The sequence below is a fragment of the Sciurus carolinensis genome, chromosome 7 (genome assembly GCF_902686445.1).
Source record: "Sciurus carolinensis chromosome 7, mSciCar1.2, whole genome shotgun sequence".
Lineage (NCBI taxonomy): Eukaryota > Metazoa > Chordata > Mammalia > Rodentia > Sciuridae > Sciurus > Sciurus carolinensis.
The window spans coordinates 20,469,631-20,479,401 of NC_062219.1; the positions used below are offsets into that span (position 1 = coordinate 20,469,631).

The 9,771-nt window shown below is 36.6% G+C and overlaps 1 pseudogene; it reads right to left on the bottom strand.

The window, feature by feature from the left end:
* Positions 1 to 6,628: 6,628 nt before the first annotated feature.
* Positions 6,629 to 7,540, bottom strand: LOC124989657 (transmembrane emp24 domain-containing protein 5-like; annotated as a pseudogene).
* Between the last annotated feature and the right edge of the window lie 2,231 nt (positions 7,541 to 9,771).

A 9,771-nucleotide genomic window follows, 5' to 3' on the forward strand; every position in this document is an offset into this window, starting at 1 on the left:
TATGAATGCATTAATGGATTAAGCCACTGGTTAGGTTAGAGCCTTCATGACCCAATCACTTCCCAAAGGTTCCACTTGTGAACATTGTTACATTGGAAATGAGACCTTCAACATGAGCTTTTGGGGGACAGTCCAGATTCAAACTGTAATGAGGCAAAATTAGTTTAAAAGTGAAATTATATGTATATAAGTATATATATATATATATATATATATATATATTTATATATATTTAGAAACATTTAAATGAAAGAATCTGGGAGAATTCACAACCTACCCTTAGCTCTGATAACCTGTAAAAAGGAAAAGGAAAAAGAAAGTGAGACTCTGGAGTTTGTTTACTGGAGATGAAATTGAACTATTCATTTTTCTAGTATTATATTTCTGTACCATAACTTTTTTTTTTGTACCTGAACTTTTTGATAAAGAATTTAATATAACTAAAAATAAACCAAAATAAAGAAAGAGTAACTAAAATGTAAGTAAAAGGATGTGACATTTTGATACCTTGGAAGAAATCTTCCAGCATCAGTTACATACAGCTCAATTTGTCACAGTCCTTTCACTTAACCTACTTGATATGCATTTGAGCAAAAAACATAAAGGAGTCCTCTTGGCTGAAGTCAACAGCAAGAAAATATTCAGCAGAAAGTATTTAGCAAGTTGTTGATGGTGATAGATTTGAAGGGTCTCAGAAGTTTCTTTGGCTGGGTTCTAGGAAGACAGGGTGACAAAGTGCACATATTTGTGGGGGAGCAAGTGAAGACAGAGTTTTGAATGCTCAGAATCACTGAATGCTGGCTGTATGGACTGTCATTCCCACCTCAACAAGAATTCCTACAGGCATCTGTGGGGGTCATAGCCGAGTTGAATACCAAACTATATTTTAAGTTATGAGTAAGAGTCATTGCTTTTAATTAGTTGCTGAAGGTAGGTGTGTGATAAAATATTCTCTATAAAAATGCTTATGGACGAGTAAGCTGGAAATAGCTGATCTTTTGAGAATTGATGGAAATTAATATCTTCTCTCTGGAAAAATATACTTATGTGTAAATGTTTGATTACCAACATCTCTTCAGTAAATTTTCCACTTGACTACATGCAAAAAGGGAAAGACATATTTGCTGAAAGAGAATGGGGTCCCTACCCCAGACCCCATCTCCAAACACTCATATAATTTTCCTTGGATAGTTTCAAATACCATACCCAGCTTATCACATTCTCTTCTCCTATCCAAGATTTTTTGAAATATTTACAATACAAGATAGGAACTCTTGCAGTCAAGTTCCATTTTATTAATAAACCAAAATATATAAAATGATAAAATAATATACATTTGTTGGTGGATACTTTAATAAAAGCTAATTCATCCTTAGTATGTCTTAGTGCCAGGTACCCTTCTTACTGAGGGGAAATTGAGGAAAAGAGCAGTTAAGGACCTTGCCGGTGATCCACAGCTGCTAGGTGAAGAACTGGGATTCAAACTGAGGCCGTCTAGCTCAGTATAGCCATGGATGGAAGTGTCAAGGCCCAGGGCTTTCATGAATTCATTTCCTGGTTTAAAGATAGGGGAGGATTGCTATGGTAGTTTCCCCATTGTCCTTGAAGATTCTCTTCCTACTAAAGGTACTTCTGTAATTTCTGCCCCATTCCTCAAGGACTTAATGTTGGAGATCAATATTGCCCAAATTCAGAAGGACTTTTTGCAGAAAGTAAGAGAAGCTCATCTGTTTATGCTGGCACTCAGGGTCTTTTCTGTTTGCTCTGCTGCAGAGACCTTATTTATCTGTCCTATCTCTCCTCTTGAAAGTCACTTTCAGTCTCCTCAGGAGGCCTTTTCTCTTCAGACAATTAGCAGTCTCTTTTCCCTGTGACACTGCACACAACATATGGCGTTGGGTTTTGGGGTTTTTGCTTAATCATTAAACTTTACTGTAATGTTACGTGTGAATGGAGTCTAATCTGGAGTGAGAAGAGAACAGGTTGTGTTTCTCCTTCAATCTCATCATCTCTATTTCATTCATTGCTTTTCTCTTGAGCTGTTTGTACACAAACTGAGGCATTGCTGTTTAACATTGCTCCACAAATGAACAGATCTCCTTGCTGCCTCACATTCGCATGCATTTTCCAATCCCAATTGCATGGACTGCAGCACATTGAGAGCAAAGTAAAGGTCATCACTGGCTCCAGTCAATTCCCAGTGAGGGAGGCTTTGACACAGAAACTGACTTATTGCTTGTGATTTTGCTCAAGTGCTTAAAGTAGGCAGGGATACTTCTTTAGGCTAGAAATATTTTCCAGTCTTCTAAGTAGACTTAGATCCCACTTAAAAGAAAGAGCATAGTTGACAAGAGTCGGGAACAGGAAAGGGAGTTTAATACTCACTCTCAGGCTGATGAATGAGGGGACTGTTGAAAAATGAGGCCATATTTCAGGTAGGTGTTTGATCTCTGATTAGAAAGGCTACCAAATGGGGGATAAAAACCACTAATTACCAGTGTTACATTAATATTTCAAGTTGATATGCTCGTGCTGGACATTTGATATACCAAATCTACACAAAGTTTAGGGTTATTTTTTAGATAATAAGTCTGGATTTGACTCAAGAATTAAAGCTATAAAATAGATTACATTGATTTTGTGTTAAAGAGAATGTGATTTCTATTAGGTGGTTAAAACATTTTTTTTTCTCTTTCTTCTTCTAAGTTTATTTTGTACAATTTTTCCTTAGGAGCTAAGGAGCATACTCTGAAATTACATTTGAGCAAGGAGTCTGGTTCACAGCTCTCGACTCAACAAGCTAATGCTCACCTGTGGACCCCGTATCTCCATCATTCCCATTCCTCGTCTTTCCTTTCAGATCTTAATGAATTAATGTGCTCATGAAGGAAAGGAAAAAGAAATGAGGGGCCTTGGAAAGACCCCTTCACCACATAAAGTCTTATTTTTATAATTAAAAAATTAGGGTCTAATATTATATACACTGATTTTACCACTGTCACCCAACTTAATGCAAGATCCACCTAGCATTTTCAAGCCTGAAGGGACCCAAATAATGTTCTCTTTCTTTATTTTATACATGAGAAGATCATGATCAGGAAGGTTAGGAAACATGCAGGGGACCATAGAGCTTTCAGTGACAGTGTTAGGACAAATGTGCAAATCTCTTGATGGGTTTAAGGCTCTTCCTGAAATCCCTATTGATTGTTGAATAGGATTCTGGACTACTTTAACATAGTAAATAGAAATCTGAGGATGTAGAATGCTCTAGAAAATCTTCCATCTAGCCAATATCTTGTCAACTCCTTGGCTAAAGATGGTGCTGGCCTGGCCCTACCCAGACCTTCTGAGATAAGGAGATGCTGATATCTTCTGTTAGGCTCAGTCTGGTCCTGAAAAGAATCTTAATTATGACTTTTTAGTGCTGAAGTGAATGTCAAATTTAAGATATGGAAACTCATGTTTATGCTTAGCTCATTATTAACTCCTTAAATAGAATCAAATCATTAACTGGTTTGGACCCATTTCCTGCATTGCTATATAAGCAGAGCTGGAAGAAATGACCATTTAAAGCCTTTTCCAGCTACAACATGATTTTATGAATGGTGGAAACAACTTCCTATCTAAGTAGACTACAGAGGATGAAATAAGGTATTTTCCACATTCTTTTTCTAAATTTTTTTTCTTTGAAAATAATTTTTATTCAGTTGAAATCCCCTGACATCTCCACCCCCCAAAATTAAATTTTATTATATATACTCAGTACTTGGGAGTCCATTGTTCATTTAAGATGGCTGTTCACAAATATACAGCAATTTGAGCAATACTGTGCATCATACTCCAGATAAAAAAACATTACATGCTGAATTAATTTCTTTAAAAATTCCAGATAAAGATTTTCATTTGAAAATATACGTAATCACAGGTACTCAGTTTCAGTTAACTTTAAGACATAATATTTCAGAAAGATAAATATACCAGACATGAAATTACATTTCAATTCGTAGTTCATTTCAATGCTACTTTCAGTTATTTACTTTCTATATGTTGACATTCAAATGAAAGAATAGCACTTTAATAATGATCCAAATACAAATCAGAATGAACTTTTGGCCTTAAATACTGCAGTATTTTAAGTTTATATAATTAATAAGCAAAGACACAATCAGCTCTTCAGTGATAAACAGCTTATTTGATGTGAGCATAATTTTAATTTAGAAAGTGACATTAGAAAATGGCATGAAACAGATAATATGCCTTCAAAAATGTTAAAGATTTTTGTTCTTCATTTACAAATTTTACTCTTTTGGGTCAATACAGGTAACATGCTTATTAAATATCACTCTTCACTTTGCATTTATAAAAATATAATTGTCCTTAATAATACTAAATTCTTTGTTTTCCAAATAAAGACACTATTATATGGTAAGTAGTTACTGAATCATAAGTTTAAAATCAGTGGCGAAATCATATGTAGAAGATGATGTAATAATTCAGTGTTAGGTAAGAAATTAAGTACAGTATACAGTAGTAGCCTTATATAAGAGGTAGAATTTTTAATCACAGTTTTATAGAAAAGATGCAGTAGTTATATCTGTACCCTGCTTTATTATTTATAGTACTGTAAGTAGGATTCTCATTATGAATTTAACAGAAAGGGGAAAAAGGAGGATTTTTCATTAAAAATGATCTTACTGGCCTTTGCTCTGCATGTGTCATAGGGGCTTCTCTTAGATACCTGAAGTATCTTCTTGGCCAAATAAGGTAACTAATTATATATGGCATTTACCTCATTTTTAAAAAGGGAAGGTGGATCAATGGTAGAGAGCTTGACCAACATGCATGAGGCCCTGGGTTCGATCCCCAGCACTGATGGAAGGGGGAAAAAGAAGTCTCTAAATTATTTCTAGCTTTCTATTCTTCTAAGGGCCTAAAAAAGGAAGGAAATATTTTTTCTGTACCACTGAGTGTAAATTATAAATGGAATCACTAATTTTCTGGGTATTTTTATTGCTTATCAAGAATTCCAGCAATATAAATATAACCTGTATATAAATGGGTTCTATGCCCAAATTTGTGTGTGTGTATGTGTGAACCCAGGAGCATTCTACCACTGAGCTACATCCCCAGCCCTTTTTATTTTGTTTTTTATTTTGAGACAGGGTCTCACTAAGTTCTTCAGACTGGCTTCAAACTTGTGAACCTCCTACCTCAGCCTCTTGGGTAGCTGGATAATAGGCGTGCACTACCACATCCAGCTATGCCCCAATTTTTAAGTTGATTGTTTCTAACTCATATTTATCATAATACTATCAATGGGTATAACTTAAAAATTGTTTCATTTATGATGAAGTAAAAATACTAGTACTTGCATAAGACTCTACAGACAAACTAGGATAGTAGATATTTTTTATGTATGTATGGCTTATTTAAATATTATATGTTTAAAACTTGGGACTCTTTCTAATCCTTACTTCAGTGTGAATAAATAAAGTGATCAGAAATGAATGCTCTAATAAAAATTATAATGTGTGTACAACCAGTATTAAATCTTACAGTAGAGCTTATATTTCATAAAATATACCTGAATTCTAATAAAAGACAATTCAAAACAGAATAATTGTAGAAAATAAAACCCACAGTTTCTTCAGTTAACTGGAACTTAACCACTAATGATTTATTTTAGTATTGGCATATCATGATGAGTCATCAGATTCCAGATTTTTTTTATTTGCAGTTCCATCTAAGTGAACCTTATTTTGGATCCGATATTCTCAAGTTTACTTAGTTCTTTTCTATTATTTCTAATAATTTTCAGAACTCAGAAAAGGAGATGTTTTATTTACACTAGGCCCAGGTCTTCTTAGCAATATTTCCTTCACAATTGTTGGTAATAATGTATTATCGAAGTCAATAATCATATTAGAAAATAATACTGTCAACAGATAATACAAAAATAAAATTATTTTATCTCACATATAATTTTAAAATTCTATACCTTAGCTAAGGTCTAGACAGAATGCATCCTTAGGGAGGCTGACAACCTTTATCTATATATCTTCACTTTAGAAAACTTTTAATTCTCTCTTCATTTCAAAGAGAAAACTTGTCCTAATTATAATGAGAAAGTATGCTTTTGTGGTTTCAAGAATTACCAAAATGTCAACTTCTGGATATAGGCTAAGTATATAAAACTAATACATTTTGTTAATATTTTACACTGAAATATATTTGGTTTTAAAAATTCTAAAAATGTTTATTTCAAAGCTATGCTTCTATTTATCTTTTAGGAGAGATGCATATATAAAGAGAAAAGTTGTTATAGTCAATTCATAATTATATCATTCTTACATGATTTTACATAACTTACTATATTAAAAAATTTTACAGTTGATTTATAACTGCCACATTTACAAAGAAAGTTGTGGGGAAAAGCAGATTTTTGGTGTTGTATTTAGACTCAGTATTTATGTATTTAATCACTGTGACATGAAAAATTTCTTCAAAATTAGGAAAATGCAATTATTAATATGGTTTCATTCAATTAAACTTGTATTTTATAAAATATTCCTAATATACACTTAAAAACAACTGAATTGATAAGACTATTTGCACAGAAAGTGAAGACTTTCCTTTCACATTAAAATGATACTTGTTTTACACTTAATGATAATGCCTGAAAACATTTTGGAAAAGACTACTAATAGTACCAGCTTATTGCATTTTTATGCCTCTTTATCTCAATGTAAGTAATCCGGTGAAGCTTTAAGTTCTGTTTTTCCTCTTATCTTCAAATAGACTCTTCAGCATATAAACCTGAATAGCTGATACCACCACCATGACCACTAAATTAACCATAGACCAGAAATTGACTCTATCACAATTGCTTTCTTGTATGTTTCCATCACGAGCTTCAAATGCTCTAAGCAGAGTTTGTATATGACCACTTTTGCTTAGTCTGGACTTGATGCTGTTGATGGATTCCAGAATGATCTTCCAGTTTCATCGCCAACATACCTGTGCCAGTAATATATTTCTTCCAGTCTTGTGCCTGTTCTCCCATATTATCCAGGATTAATTCAAAGAAAATTACTTTCTCAGAAATAGTGCTGAATGTATTGTCAAAACAGAACATGTAGTCACCAACTTCAGTCTCCACCGTGTGAACTCCATCTGATTTTCTTTGTTCAAAAACGAAGGTTTTGTCTTCTGGAGAGGCAAGATGGAAATCAATATCTAATCCAGCTCCATCTAAAACTTGGTACTCGATCTCCAGCGAGGCCTTCAGGGGCATGGGCTGGTAGAAACCCTCCTTCTGGCCGGCCGCAGGGTGAAGGTGAAGTCGCTGTCTAACGAGGGCATGAAGCCGGCCGCCCCGGCAGCAGCACTGGGAGCAGAGAAGCCAGGAGAAGCACGGGGAAGGGCAGCCAGATCTTGTCGCCCATCCCTGCTGGGGCAAGCTTGGGCTGAAAGTGGCGTGGGAGGTGTGGATACTGGCGCCTTGGCTTCGTTTTTCCTCCCTGGACTCTGCGTGGCAGGGAGATCCTGAGCACGAAAAAAGTTAAGGTAGCGGCCGCGACGGCGGCAAACGCTCTAAGAGGGAAGCGCAGCGTCAGTGCCGTCAGCCTCACACCCAAACTGCCGCAGGTTCCCATGGCTTCTCCCACACCAATGGGCGTCGTGGCTGCAATTGTGGGAAATGTAGTGTCGGGAGAGCGCGGGGACCGCTCTATGGCGCTAGCCGACCACGATCCCCGGCAGGCCCTGCTCTTTTTCTAAATTAATATGTAATAAATTGGTAAGTTTGTAATAGGCAGATAGGGAAAGGGGCACATCAGAAGAGGAGTTAGCAGTGGGATGGTAGCCATTATTTATAAAATAAATAGGTAATTGTTGCAAGTGGTGATTAAGAAAGGAATCAAGTTTGGTTCCAGCAAGTGGATTTTATTTATGAAATGCACACCCAACTTAACATTCTCAATAATAGCAAGTCACAAATACATTGAAGATTCACTCCCTTGTTCACCTAGAGTCCAATCCCCATGGACTTACTCAATGCAACGTCTCTTAGCCAAGAAGTCAGTCAACAAGACTGAGAGAATTCTTCTCAGTCGTAGCCTCTCTCAGCTTCTCAGATGTCTTTGGATGTCCTCGGGTGTTTGATAAGCCAGAGGCTGGGTGGCAGTCATTGTCACGGGAGAGGTGGTTAATTATCTGGCCTTGGTGACAACAACTGGAGCAGTCAAGAGACAGAGCGACGTGGAGTCCTCTGGTCACGGTGCTGCTGCAAAAATCCAGGGGTTTAAGTAGTGATGTTCAGCCCAGTCATGCTCTGGTCTTCATTGATAAAGACCAGAACACGACTAGACTAGGAGCTACCACTCAAATCATAAAGGTTCACATCGGCATTGTTCAGGAGTGTCATCTGCCACACGGCAAGTTTGTCACCAGGCGCCTTTTATGATTTTAGTTTTACAAGTGCAGGCAAATACCAATCACAGCTTATTATTACTACATAACACAAAACTATAGCAATTCCTATTTTTTCCTTGACTCATTACAGTAACACGTGATGATTGGGAGGATGTAAGTGTACTACTATGAAATTATTTCAATGTTATGATTTGTACACATCTCAATTTCAGAATCTTTTTGACCTTGAAAAAGTCACTAATCAATCCTTGCTCCACTTGAGCAAAGGTGAATGAATGAATCCTGACGTGGAATAAACCGTCAGCGCCTTTCTATACTTTCAAAACACAGTTTTTGAAGCCCAAGTACAATTCAGGCAAGCAAAAGCCTTTCTGAACGTTGTCCACAGTGATTGGTAGACTCCTTCCTGGTCCACATCTAATCAGGCTTCTCTGAGCCTCCTCCTCCACTATGTCTCAGTTTTGGCCTAAACTTTGCCAAGAATTTCTCTATCCTTGATATCTCCCCTTAGTAATTTTCCACTGACTAAGACCCCACTTGCCCTTGTCTTCAGAATTGTGTTCTCCCTCTTTCCTCTATTGCCATAGTCTTGACCATAGCTTGAATAAAGTCTTTCTGTCATTTAACAAGACATTGATAATCTTTCTAAGACACAGAAGACTGAAACAAAGTTCCTTCCCACCCGATGGCCTGCCTGCTTAACACATTGGTGACTGCCTCCAAGAGCATGAAGAATGTTTGTTTGTGGATGCTGAACTTTATGGCCTATGCAAGCAAACTAGTAATTCTTTGATTTCTTTCCAATAAAATTTACATTTGGCATCTTTTATTGTAATGTACGAAGCAGGAGAATTCATGCCAGTGCCTGAAGGGGAATCACTGAAGACATTGCCTGGCTACAGGGATGGAACTGGAAGGGAATTTTAGTTCCATACGTAAACAGCTGCTCTTTCTGAGTTGGACTGGTGGATACATAAATTTCTCCAGTGAAATTAGATGACCTCTATTACTTGTCTCTCCCTCTGCACTTTCCCAAGATGTATCTGCTCCCCATGGTGATAAACAAGGGGTTCAGCTACAGGGAGACATTTCTAATTATCATTGTTATTCATAAGAGGCAAGACAGAATCTGCGAAGGAATATCCTAATGCCTAGGAAGAAAAATTCATCACGAGAGCAGAACGGGTCCTGGTTGATACATTTGACAAGGAAATAGGACAAATATGATAGTTCTGGTCTCTGAGAACCTAGGGGCAGGAGGAGAAAGGCCTGGTATAAGAGCAGATAGAACTTTTCTCCAAGTTCAGTGATACTGAAAGACTAAGAAGCTCTGGGCTT